Raw genomic sequence first — 14,998 nt, forward strand, 5'->3', positions numbered from 1 at the left:
TATTTCAGATTTGACAAGCATCATGGATGACAATGTGCTAATTCCCAGTGTTTTCCTTTCTTAACTTGGAGCCAGAGGAGCATGGGCCCAAGGACCTGAGCATGGGTCTTCATGTCCATACTGTGTTCAAACTGGGACTGACTCTCGGATAGTGTTTGATCTGTCTATTAAGAAGTCCTCCTGGAAGCTGGATGTACTCAAGTAACATATAAATCAGCAGGGTTGGGAAATGCTGCAGTGCTGTCTCATCTCAGTAACTCAGCATAAGCCATGTGTCTACCAGCTGTCATTTTTGAGACACTTGTCAAAACCTGAGAAGGACCTATTGACTAGATGTGATAAAATCTCTCCTAGGTGTATGAGATAAAGTAGAACATCATTGATTTTAGGAATACCCAGTAGTGTCATAGATGTCAAGTAAAAATGTAGCAAAGACAAATGGATGTTATTAGAAAACACATTGGATTGACTTTATAACAGATTTGTGAATTTGGAAAATTTCATAAAATGAACATAGCCACCTAGAACCTCTGGTCTAGTTTCTTAAGGAATGAAGGGATGAAGGCTTGTCCCTCTTGAGATGTGTGATGCTTTATATAAGTTTCAGTCCATAGTTATCTTCATAGAAGAGATATCACAACAAGGTTCCCGCCCTCCATCTTTGTGAGAAGGTCAAAAGACTCCTTGCTGATATTTAGCTAGCTCCAAGGTGTCCTCAGTCCTTTCTTCAACAGAGAAACCAAAAAAATGGGATAACATCATTTTCTTCCTAATTATACTTTCAGATTCCATGGGACTATCATATGCATCATTACCTCAATCACCTTCTAATAACTTCAGGTGCAGTGATTCTGCCAGCCCTGGGAGGACTCTGAGAGAAGAACCAAGGATCTGGGCATCAGAAAGATGAGTCTACTCCAAGTGAAGCCATACTAACTTAAGTATGGTGCCATTGGCTCCAGTTTCTGTGCACCTTGACATTTACCACTTGGACAGCCCATCCCTGTGGTCCTTATATTCTGAAGGTGCAGAATCTTTAGACTCTACTGGATGAGCTCCATGGTCAGGTTCCTCTGCCTCTTTATGAGGGGACTTTAGAGTAAGCATATTTTGTCCCAATATTATGAGCTAGAATGTTAGAATTTGATACAGAAATAATGTGTTTAATATGTGTTTTGTGTGTAACAGTGTGGTATACACAATGGTTATTATTTAACTCAGTAGAAAATTGTGTCACAGAGTCCAAAGTTAACAATGATGCAGTGGTGCAAACATCTTTGAACCTTAAGTTTTGCCTCCTTGAGGACAAATGAACACTTAGTGCATGGTTCCACCCCATGTCTTGCCTTCATTAGAAGTTCATGGAGGGGGGGCTTTCATGCTATGAAGAATAGATTTGCATGCCAGCTTTTCTGTGTGGATCTATATCATGGTTGTGTCACCTGTCATAACTTTGCTGTGAATGAGGATATCATTGACATTCATTTCTACCTCAATTCTTGTATGAACATAATGGAGAGAAATTTCAGAGGTCCTTAATATCTTTCATATATAAAGACAATGTGGTTCTTCAAATTCAGGAGGGAAAGTTTCTCTTAATCTTTTGAGAGAAACAAAGTTTTTGTTACTTGGATGGGGTGTTTTTTCTGGTTGCAGAGGGCAGATCATCCTGACCCAGTCTCCAGAGACCCTAGAACTAGTTCATGGTTCTTTTTTTATCTGTATCAACTATACAAACAGTGCACAGTTATGTGCCTTCATGGTCTGGTACTCAGAGAATCCTCAGGTGGCTCCCAGGTGAACATCTTTGGAAATTTTACTCAGGCCACTAGAAACTTTTCCAGGTCCAGAGGAAGGGGCACTTTATTTGACTTGTCTCTTACCAACCACATTGTGGAGAACAGTGAGTTGTTTTACTACCAGCATCACACCAGCTAGCCTTTCACAGTGAGAGATCCCCAAACAAAAATACCCCTTTTGGACTATTGACTCCTGTTTCCATAAAAGAAACCTACTCTATTGCAGAGATACAATGTGAGAGGTTTAAAAAGCCCATATTGTTGATATACAAATTCTCATAAAATTGTAAGAAAAGGCTTCAACTCTTAACAACAATATGGATAGAATAAGGTGCACAATTTAATCAATGCTTACTATGTACCATAAATTGAGCAAGGAATATGACTGAAAGAAAAAAAATTAAAATAGTAGACTGAGACATTTAGATAAGAGTTTGGAGGTCAGGAAGCATGATTCAAGTGCTATGCAGCCTGCCATGCAAGTGCAGGGCCCTAAATTCAAGCCTGAGTACTATAAAAAATGTGAGATTCTCAGTAGAAGACACATGAGTCAACTTCCTTCCAAAAAGAGGGATGTTGAAGATGAGGAAATGTGAAATAGAGTCAAAATCATAGTTACTTAGAAGAATACTAAGAGGAAATGAGGAGACTCCTTCCTTGGCAAAAAAAAAAAAAAGCAGAGGACTATTCTCAATGGAAAAAGGCCTTCAAAGTGCTTTCTGTACAGTACATTCCACTTGGCACATTGCTCAAACTGAAGAGGAACAATAATTCCAAACCTGCAATACATCCCAAATCTGACTACTCTTCACCTCCATTGCCACATCCTAGGAAAAACCTCTGCCTTCTTTCACCTAGCTATGCCCCAAATCTCCTTAAAACCATTATGCTTTTTTCTTCACTAGTTCTTCCTTGATAAATGGTGACCACTCTCAGGATCTCAAAGCTGTGGCAGTAAGTGCAAGTTCTCAGTTCTTTTTTCCCATAATCATAGATTGCCTCACAGCTCACTCTGACCTTCTATTATCTCCTAATAGTGTGATCCAAATATTTGCTAAGAACTGAGCTGTAACTGCTGAGAGGCTTTACTTTGCAAACCCTCACAATGTAACCACTGATGGGAGCCTTTTGGATTAGCCAACATCTTCCCCACACAGGGAGAGGTTTGCGACTGAGTGAAAGGAGTTGCTATTCATGAGATGCAATCAGATTTTAATACTTCTTCCACTCTTCTTATCTCTTTCTTACGCAGAATTCTTTTTTATGTCCCTTAAGCATGGCAGTCCTTGTAGCAGGGAAGCACGAAAGAGACTAACACTGTTTGGTGTTAGTATATTACAAGGGAAACTAGAAGGTAAGAGAATGAATTTGTAAAAAATTCATTTTTAAAATAAAAATAAAATAAAATGAATTTGAATTTCTCAAAGTGTTTTAAGATTCTGAAGACATTGTTACAATATGACCAAGATACCAGGAATATTCATAATGTATTGTGGTTTCCAGCCCTTCATGCTTATTATACCTAACAAAAATGCAACCACAAATATATGATAATGCCTTAATTTGAGGGGTAGGTCTAATGCCCATGTAGGTTCTTTCCATTAAGTGTCTATTCTGGATAAACTGTAACAATTTTAGAAATAATGGCAATTAATTATATAGCGACAGCTTAAAGCATTAGTGGAAATGAGAAGTTTGAAGCATTTAGAGTTGGTGTACTGGCTCAGTAATAGCTGATTGATTCCATATCGCCACTTGCCACCTTCACCAAACTGAATTTCTAACAAAATGTTTTTCACAATATATGTCCAAATACCACTGTTCTTGTATATCATTTCCAATCTTAATTCATGAACCTCTTAATTCCTGTCATGTTCTGGGCTGGAGGAGATTCATTTGGCCTTAACATGTATAAAAGAGCAGAGGTCATGCTTAATTAACCATAGGAAAAAGATGCTGACTATAGTTTAGGGGTCAAGAACTTTGTCCCAATTTAAATTTCAAAAAGTTTCCAAGTCAGATGAGAAAGAGACATCCCAGTAGATTCTTAGTCTGATGAGTTTGGATCAAGCCAGACAGTGAGAATAACAGTGAAATCAAATTTCTTACACCTTGGTGGGAGGGCTGCCTTCAGAAAGTGTAGAAATGTGACCTCTGCTTTTAAGACCATGAGAGACATTAAGCTACTGAAAAAAAATACGAGAGATTTTGAACAAGGACCACAAACAAAGACTAAGGCCAGGCTTGCGCTACCTGAGAGCTGTAAGGCTCTGGCCCTGTTCTGTGGAAGAAGCAGCTGCTGGGGTAACCAGCATATTGTAACAAGGTCATATTGTAAAAATTGCACAGCACCCTTTGGTTCTGACCTTAGCTGAGAGACAGGGCCAAAATAATAGAAAGATCAGGACCTCAGAGCTGACCTGGGGATGTGGGACTATTGTCCTTTTTTCTGGGATCACTTATCTAGAAATGTCAAGTAAACCATGACAATCAGTGTCTAGACCCTTCTATATACTCATGACAATATTTTCCATATGTTATATTTTCACCTTTTCCTTCTTCTTTTTTTTTCTTTAAATCTATACATCCTTGTATCTGTGTATGCATTTGTCTATGTATCAATATATGGATGGATATATGGATGCATATATGTATTCATCCTTCTACAGCTCATTCGATCACTGGTTGATAGTGCACATGACTTAAGACATAAAGTATTCGAGGGAAACAGACCAAAATAAAAAATTCTTTGGTTTCAATAATATTCACATGCACCAAATTCAGGGAGAACTTCTTAAAATTTTATAGTTTTTAGACTGTGATTATTTAATAAGATATTTTAAAAGAAAAGTTTGAAAGAAAAGAATTTCATCAACCATGAAGACAGAAAAACAACATTCTACTCAGATGAAATTAGACAGGGAAACATTCCCTGCAGTTAAATCTGTGCTTCTGTCTTATGATCTAGGTTAAACAAGGACAAAGGTTCCTTACTGAACTTCTAAGATAAACCATCCCTGCAGCTTTGCTCAGTCCTGTCCATCGCCTGCTGATTTGCCTGTCATCACAGCAGAGACCACTGCCCTGAACACTTCTTCATAGGCTTGTCACACCCTGTGCAGGAATCAGTCCCAGAAAAGACTCAGCATGGATGTAAGGTCCCCTACTCAGCTCCTCAGGCTTCTGCTTCTCTAGTTCCCAGATAAGGAATGAAAATAGAAATATACTCAGTCTAGTGTGGTCAATTTTTCCTACCTTTCCAGGAAAGTCCTCTTGTAAAATGATTATCAGTGACGGTATTTGTTTTTGTTTCCAAATGCAGGTGCCACATGTGACGTCCACATGACACAGTCTATATTCTTCCTGTCTGCATCTAAAGAAGACAGACTCATCATTACTTGCAGGGCCAGTCAGGGAATATGCAGCAATTTATCCCGGTATCTACAGATACCAGGGAAAGCCCCTATGTTCCTGATCTATGTTGTATCCACTTTGCTACCTGGGGTCCCACCAAGGTTCAGTGGCAGTGGATCTGGGACAGATTTCACTCTCACCAGCAGCAGTCTGGCCCCTGAAGGTGTTGCAACTTATTACTTTCAACAGATTTATGCTTTCGCTCCATAGAGATACAAATCATAACATAAAACACCCAGGGATGCAGAAGTGTGAAACTCAGAGCCCCAGCATGTCCTTCTTGGGGCTCCACCAATAAAAGATTTTTCAGGTACAAGTGGGATTTTAAGGTCATGAGAAGGTTTTGTTAGAAAGGGGCAGGGAGGTACCTTTGCACCACAACACTCTTTCCATCTACTCAGACCTAACAGGATAGACATGGTAGTGCTTCTTCTGAATTAATAACAGATACAATCAGTACACATGAGGAACCTGGATTATGACATTCGTTGAGATTCAACCATCATTGAAGGAACCATTGTAGGTGTTCCCAGGGAGTTTTCCCCTGGGAAAAGATAAATTAATCTTTTAATAATGTACTTGATTAACACATAATATGTGTATACATTTTTGTGGTACATTCTGATTATTCAGAACATATGTTCACTGTGTGATGGTGAAACTGGTGCTGTTAACATATTAATCACCTGAAATATTTATCATTTCTTTGTGGTGAGCTTTCAAAGGCCTGGAGGTATGGCAATTCTAGGACCATTTACTAGAAATGAGGGATTACTGGTCCTCTACCAGCTGTCAATGTGCATGTGTCATAGATATTATAAACTGTCATACCATATGTGAGATGCCCAAGGGTGAAGTTGTTGATGCTATCAGTTGCTTATTATAGATTACATTCTGTCCTCATCTCTGCCATCTGTCCTACCCCAGGGGCAGTGGATGGTATTAAAATCTCTCCTCTGTCTTCCAAATTTGGGGGAGGATCCTTATTACATAAGTATAAGAAACCAAAGAAGAGAAAGGTAATGGACAAAAATGTTTCCAGAAAGAAGCTGCTTATAATAAATTGACTCCTGAAAGTCACGATATTCACTATTTCTCAACTCTCAAAAATTTTCCAGTTAGATGAAGGCCCTTGAATACATTTGGAATACATTTGAGAGTGCTTCCAAATTATATAACAAGTGTGGATCATAGCAAGAAAATTTCATTGTTTTATAACAAATAGAAAAAAATGAGAACAGACATTAAGTCTTTCAAACACTTACTTGACAAACAAATGGAAAATCTTAAACGTATACACACACAAACACACTCTCACACACACACATAGAGATACAGTAATTTCTTTCCATAATATATGAAATTTATTACTCAAAATTTGGTCAAAATGCAGCAGTATCCTCAGCCTTTTTGAGAGAATGCTACAATTGCAAAATAGTTGACTTATCTGAGACCTATGGAAAGAGAATCTGTACTTCTACATGATAACAGTGATCCATAGAAAGTTTAAAAAGCTACTTTAATAGATGTTAACTTCAGGTAAGATCTTTGAGGAAAAACTATTTAAATTCACATGTTGAAAATGTATGCAACTTTATTTTACAATTCAGACAAAATAAAAATCTCTTTCTTAATGCTATAAACTTTAAAACATAATTACTCAAAGGCATGATTTCCATGAAAGTATAATAGAGCAAATTTTTATTAATTTGAGCAATTATCAAGATGAAAACATGCAAAAAATTGTGTTTTTCTTGGATTGGCCATGTTAGGACTTCAGTTTGCTTATGTAGTCTCATCTTAGGTTGTTGCTCCTTGCCCCAGATCTGCCAAAGAATGTCGCAGATAATAGGAAGGAAATAAGCGTGCTAACCTCCCACATGCACATCTTCTAAATCAGCAGAACGACTCTTGTGAAGAACATCATAACCAAGAATGTAAAGGGTTTGCGCTATGAGCCACTGGGTTTTAGAATGGTTTGTTGTATAGATAGATAGTTAAATGATAGATACTTCTTCTTAACCTAGACGTAATGATACCTGAGCTCCAGTAAGCACTGATAGTACCCTCATTTTCTTATCTAAATTTCACTCTCCAGTAAAGAAACAGTGTTCTTAGAGAACTGACTGAGTACTAGTGAAGGACAGGGAAAATATACAATGCTCTTGAACCATCATGTGTCACAAACTAAGAAGTCCCCAAAATGATGAGGTAATAGCAAAAGTAAAGAGAAGCCAGCTAATAAGGGATGCTGCTGTCCAATTTTGAGGAATTTTAGCATGTAATAGTTAGTAGTAATAATAATAGTAATAACGTCATAGCAAATTGACAAAAATAGATTTCATTGTTACATTTTGATTAGGAAATGGATATTCATAAATAATAAAAGAACATCTTGACAGATTCCTATTTATTTCAAAATAAAAAGAGTAAGTATGTAGCAGAAAAGCCTAACATCCATCAACTTACTGTAGACATTAAAGTGAAGATGTCAGTGATGGAATTGATTGAGACCACTATCCGCATAATGGGACACAATGAGCACAGCACAGCAGCACTTCTGGACATATCTGCCAATTTTATATTACTGAATTTAACCCCAAGGAAAACCACACAAATCCAAATTATGAAACATCCTGCAAAACAGCTGGTGTGTGATTACCAAAAGTGATAAGACCATAAAATTGAAGAATAGGCTGCAGAATTGTTCCAGGGTAGGGGATATGAAAGAGACCTGGAAACATGTTCATGGACTGGAGCATTGTGTGACAAAGACATTATGGGGATAATTGTAAAATTATTAAAAAAACTGAAATAAACCTGATGATGAAATGGACAGGTAAATTAGTGCTGTCTTTCTTGATTATGTAGGATAATTTCTTATTTATAGGAAGTGTAAAGTCTTAAGAGAGTAGGACTAACATTTCTTCAACTTACTATCAATGGTTCAGGGAAACCAATTCTTTATTACTATACTTAGAATATTTCTGTTTTATTGCTTCAATTTTTAAAAATATAAGAATGGGACTTGAGTGCATACTGAAAGTTTTCTAAAACATTTTGGAATGGATTTGTGTTATCATTTTGACCATTAAAGAACAAATAATTTACTACCAATGAACAAAGGATACCCCATTATCTTAAAACATCTGACATTCATACATTTTTCATTGTCCAAATCATAGATCTCCTGAATGCCTAGTGAGTTAAATAGATGACACCTTCTTTTTTAGTGGACATATCCATATTCAACTTTGTTTCCTGGTTTTTTACATTTGCATAAAAACCCTGTGATGGATGCCAGCTTTGATTGTCTTAAAAAGAAAATCTCTATTCTCTGTTTCTTTCTCAAGCTAATGCTTATGGTCTTTGAATTGGAGCTTGGATTATGATAAAGAGGAAACTCTGATTTATACAAGGCCTCCTAAGATTCAACCTTGTCTAAGTTGGTTGGAGACCAAGAGCATTTGGACAATGGCTCTTTTTTTTATAAAGAATAAAAATATGAAGAATAAAAATGTGAAGGGAAATGTTCATGAATGGAGATGAGGCCAATGCCATTGTTAAGTGTAAGAAAAACAACAAATCTTCAAGCACTCAAGTGGTGACTACAAAAATAGGCAACTGATACTCATACAGCATGGAGATTGAAATCTGGAATGTGCACAGTGGTATTGATGCTATTATGCCAGTCATATCTCAGAGGTCAGCTGTTATGTAAATAAGCGTCATTTCTTGCCTTAGAGCTTCTGTGTTTTCAAAACGTAGTTTACAAATCTCCATTAAAACAGTGTTCTTTTTGTTGAGAAAGTATCAATCATATCACTTACAAAAAGAAATAGAATATGAAGTGCATGTGAACATTTATAGGTAATTAGTAAAATAGACCATCAGCACTATCAATTTTAGTATTATTTTTGTTAAATGTATATGTCAATTCCAAGGAATTGACACAGTATGGTGAAAAATATAATGAGGATAGTTTCAACTCTATTACCAAAATATACTGAATAAAACTGAAAAATCACTTGGAAAGTTTTCATTTGTAATTGGTAGGACCTTATTTGCATTGCAATGAATAATAGAGCACTGAAATGAAAGAAATTTCCAGAGAGGAAATAAAAGAAGCTTAACCCAGTGGTTCACTTGTATTATTAAAATTCAATTTCTCCTTTTTTCTGTACTTTTTCATAGTTTTTTCTACTTATATAATAGGAGGTTTAATCTTAAAGGCAACAGATACCAGAATCATATGCCACATACAGGGTTTGTTCCTCACATTCCACTGAGATCCTAACTTCTCTCCAGGTCAGTGCAGACTATTGCAGACAGACAAAGGAGGAAGTTTTTCTAAAAGACCAATCATCTATCTTTCATGTCATCTCTGGAATTGCGTTGGAATTAACATCCTCCAAAACAGATTGTCTAGCAAACATTAGGATCTGCTCTGAGTGTGAGTTCCAAATGGCATAATAGATGCATTGGAAGAGAGAACATAAATGCTTACACTTCCATATGTGATCAAGGCTGTGAGCTGAGGATTAGTAAGTCATAGCACATTATGTGTCAATATGTACTGAGAGTCAGAACACATATTAAGCCTCTTTCTACTTTTTCCCACAAATACTTTATTTAAAACAAAAAAGACATTGGAGTTCTTCATTAAAATATTAAATGATGCTCTGCTAAATGTGAATTGAGTATGTTTTAATATATTGGGTCACAGCACTGATTTTTTGACACTAGACTGTGTCTTGTATCACAAGGGAAATGAGGAAATGAAAGATCAATGTCTTTCATCAAAAGGTGATTTGGATAACTGGCTGTTAATAAGATTATATTTGAGTTTATTTTTCAAGGAAACATGAGTGCACAACTGTTACTTGTTTCCTCTTCCTTTGACTCAGTCCATGCTGAGGATTGAGTAGACCATAACTGAACCTGGATGTCTACTGCCAACTTTCCCTGAGTAATTGTGTTGCTCCAGGGGAGAAGTATCAGGGAGCAGGATAGAAGCAGCAACAGAAATAGTATTTGTTTATTATCTTCACATTGAATTAAAATGAAAGATCTGTGATTCAGGGATTTGTTTGATTTGTTCATAATTTCTCTTCTAGGAATTATTCATGATACTGAAGACACACAATTTTGTATATTTTAATTTGGGTAGAAATAAATGAAGAATTGTTCTACCAGATCTTGTTAACTTAAATATTCACATCTAACCCCCATGAGGATCTGTAGCACCTTAGATCTGTTATTGACAGAGGGCTATTTGAGGCCTTTAGAAATGAGAGAAGAACTGGATGACTAGAGGAGCAGTGACAGGGTGACTCCTGAGTATGTGGTGACTCATTGTTCGATATAATGTTTGTGATGAGGAAAATATTGTAGATCAGCTTTGGAAGTACTGAGGTACTTGTGTACTGTCTAAGATAAACTCCAGTATATATTTAAAACTCAAAAGATAGGCTGAGATAGAGATATACATTCTGTGACTTGTAATCATTATATACATGTACTGATACCATATGCATGTCATTCAGGTTTGTATTTATATACTCACAATACATAAATTCTGTTGAAAATAACTTATTTTTTAAAAAACTTGTTTAAAAGTACAGTTGGAATTAGAATAGTTTGACTTGGAAATTTGGTTGAACATTAGTGAAAAGTATTCTTTTAATATGACTTCTAGACATTTAATAAACATACATTACATTTCATGTAGTAATGGAATATTGTCTCCTCTTTCAATTATTTGTCCTCAAGACTCATTGCTCAGAAACTTTTCTTTCAAACTCTCTGATGCTTTGCCTAAGCGTCTGCTTTCAAAGACTTCTGCTCAGAGCTCTGTTAATAGACTGTCCCAGAACACAGGGCCAAATGCATTAAATGGGTGAGTAGTAACAAGATAGTACCACAGTCCTTATTCCTCAACTTCCAGTTGCCCTGGCATTTAGAGATGCACTATATTTCTAATATTGAAAAGATGTCCTTAAAATGTAGAGTGAAAAATATTTCATCTAAAACTGTTTAAATATATATGATAAATAAGGAACCATACATCTTTTGTTTTTATGGTAGAATAAACACAGTGTGCTACCACCCCTCATGACATGTCAGACAGAGTAGGAGGTTAAGACTAAATGGAGAATTCACAAAATCCCTAGGGAAATGTTACAGTTGCCCTAAGAAAATTTTGATAGCACTAACTCCCATGGGGTTCAGCAGGTGTCCCATTTGAGAACCAACTGATGTTTCCAGAGCTCTACTGTATGATGAATCAATAGTAAAGTTCACCTCTGTTCAAAGGATCTTTACAGTTATCTGGCCAGGGCCTGTGAGGATAAGCCTATAGGTCACCTCTCAGAGATGGGTTCAGACACATTTACTGTGATGCTTCTTCTCTGTGTTCTGGGTACAGGTATGAAGATAATCACAGGGCACACTCACGTTAATCATAAGTGCTCTCTGTCTCTCTGGGTTCTTGGTCACTAGAATTAAGTTATTTGTTGTAGGCTTCAACAACCCCAGTCAATACCTTTTGTTTTCTGGTTATGCAAAATGATACCTGTGATTGTGAGTATAAGTGTTATCAATGAAATAGACGAAAATTGGGATGTTATCAATACATCTATGAACATTGATGGGATGTGTTTCTCATTCCCCAAGTTATTCAGGGTGTTATTCAGCATCAAGGCTCCTTGGCCATATGTGCAGATCTTGGGGCCATGTTATCCTGCAGAGCCACCCAGTTTATAAACATAATGCTTAAATTGCCATCTTTCTGAACTTGTATCAGCAGAAACCAGAACAACCTCCTGAACTCCTTGTTTATTTGGCATTTATTGTAGAATCTGGAGTCTCAGCTAGTCTCACTGGTAGTGGGTCAGGGAAAGAATTCAACCTCACCATTCATTCTCTGGAAGCCAACAATACTACAAAGTATCAGCAGGACAAAGAGCTTCTCCCATTGTATCTTGGTATAAACAGAAATCTCCCCAGGTGACTGCTCACTGGGAATCAATTTCTCAGAGGTACCTCTTCCCACAAGCAACTCTTTCATGCTCTCTAAGCTTACTTGGATAACATGATGAAACTATGAAATAGAAAATTCTTAAATTGAATTGTTCATATGTGTGTCTCATATAATCAGAATTATAACTTAATTATTTTTTTTAATAAATTGGGACCCTGTCAAGAATTTTCTATATATCTACATTTTTCTAGATGTTCTAGCTCTTAGCTTATGAAGAATTTTGAATTTGAAGGAAACTTCTTTTGGGCATTTCAAAGAAAAATTGTTCTGAGGGACTATGATTCAGCTATAAGTTGATCTTATCACCTTAGTTTTTATTTCTACAACTTTCATATTTGCTTGAACTGAGATGGGAAGGACTGTATGGTTGTTTATGTAGGTAAGAATATGGAGACAGTTATCCTTGCTCTTTTAATTCAGATTTATATTTCTTAGCATCTTTCCCCAAAGTTGGATCATTTGTTATGGATATATATATATTCTTTATCCTCATCAAGTTTCCATGTTCTTTACCATGATAACTTTGATGACCACTCCCAAGTTCTTCTATCATCATCTTTACCTATTTTTATTCGCTCTAACATTACCAGTAGAATTAATTTAGAAGCCTAACTGCGTACAGCCAAAATGATGAAAATTTTAGTTATTCTTTCCTCCATCCATCCATTTGATTTCTGTTTCCTCCCCAAAGGGAGTCAGGAAAACTTAAAAAAAATGGTCCTTTACAACATCTAACTCAGCTCTGATGCATATAATACTTCATTCCAAGTTAACAACACTATGTTAGTGGACATGAGATTACACTTTTATATTGGATTTCTATTGTTCCACCCAAAATTAACACAAAGTCACTGTTTTTATGCCATAAGTATTTATAATCCAATAAACATAAAGAAGATTGACAAATATTTAGGGAAACTAACCAAATGCAAAACTGATAGGATGCAAATTAGCAAAATCAGAGGCCAAAGGGGATATCATAACATATGTCACTAAAATTCAGAGGATCATTTCAGAATACTTTGAAAACTTATATACTGATAAATTTAAAAATCTATGAAACATGAATAAATTTTTAGACACATATGACTTATCAAAATTGAGCTAGGTCATATAAACAATTTAAATGAGTAAACCTTAAATGAGCAAATTCATTGATATAGCAATAAATAGACTACTAATAAAGAAAAGTTTAAGACTGGATGAATTTGCTTTTGAATTCTAATGCCAAGTCTCCTTAAATTATTCTATAAATAGAGATGGAATACTTCCAAAGTCATTTTTTGAAGTCAGTGTTACTCTAGTCCTCAAACAGATAAGGCAAAACAAAAAAGGAGAAAACTATAGTCCCAAATAATTGATGAATATGCATGCAAGAATTCTTAATAAATACTTGAAAACTGAATTCAACCACACATTCAATATATCATTCACCATTGCCAAGTTGGTTTTGCTCCAGGGATGTAAATTAAAAACATATTGCAGCAAAAACATATAACAAAGTTCAAAAATTACATTATATTCTCTATAAATACATAAAAATCGTTTGAAAATATTCACTATCCCTTCATGATAAGAGTCCTGAAAAAAATTAGGAATAGAAGTAACATAGTTCAATGCACTAAAGGATATGTTGACAAACCTATAACCAACATTTCACTGAATGGTTGAAAACAGAAAGCATTGTCCCTATAGCCAGGAATGAGATAAGGTTGCACACTTTCTCCACTATTAGTCAATATACTGCTTTAATTTTAACCAGTGCTAGATAAGAGAAAGAAATAAAGGAATAAAAATAGGAAAGGAAGAATTCTAATTATCACTGTTTTTAAATGTTATTATCTTATACTTAAAAGTCTCTAAATACTCAAGTAAAGGACTATTAAATCTGGTAAACACTTTCAGAAAAGTATCAGTATATAAAAATGAACAGAAAATGTATATACCAATAATATACATGCCGAGAAGGCAATCAGCAAAACAATTCCACCAAGAAATCATCAATAAAAGAAATAAAATATCTAGGAATAACCTTACTTAGAAAGCTAAATTCCTCTACTATGAAAGTATAATATTCTGAAGAGAGAAATTGAAGGAGAAAAACCTTCCATGTTCCTGCATTTTCAGACTTGATACTGTGCAAGTGGCTGTATTACTTAAGGTCATCATCAGTTTTAAAGCAAAGTCCATATAAAAATTTAAAAAACATCCTCCACAGTAATAGAAACTATCATCCTAAAACTTATATGGAAGCACCAAAGACCATGAATCATTAAAATAATAGTGAGCAAAAAAAGCAGCACTGGGAGAATTCTAATATCTGACTTCAAATTATGCTATAGAGCTGTAGCTAAAAAAACATATTATTGTATTGGTACAAAAATAGAGATGAAGACAAATGTAATAAAATAGATGATCTAGAAAAAGCTTTTGTAGCTCCAGCCAACTGATTCTTTTTTTCTGTTTTCAGATTATATTAGCATATAGTAGTTGTGGTATTTACATATGTCCATACAATATATATTAGTTTGATTTGCCTACTCCATCATTCTCCCTTTTTCCCCCCCAATCCCCTTCTTAGAACAATTACAACTGATTTCATTCTTCTATTTTCATATATGGATACAAAATACATCCACCATATACAACCTTATTCCTCCTTTCCTTGTGTTCCCACACACACATAAATGCTGTTACCCACCCCTGGAAAAGACTTATTTTTTCCACCTGCCCTTCATTTTTT

At 35.5% G+C, this 14,998-nt stretch overlaps 1 pseudogene; it reads left to right on the plus strand.

Moving 5' to 3' along the window:
• The first annotated feature begins 4,946 nt into the window (after window positions 1–4,946).
• Window positions 4,947–5,423, plus strand: LOC141414729 (immunoglobulin kappa variable 1-9-like; annotated as a pseudogene).
• Window positions 5,424–14,998: the final 9,575 nt, after the last annotated feature.

This window comes from Castor canadensis, chromosome 12, assembly GCF_047511655.1.
Source record: "Castor canadensis chromosome 12, mCasCan1.hap1v2, whole genome shotgun sequence".
Taxonomy (NCBI): Eukaryota; Metazoa; Chordata; class Mammalia; order Rodentia; family Castoridae; genus Castor; species Castor canadensis.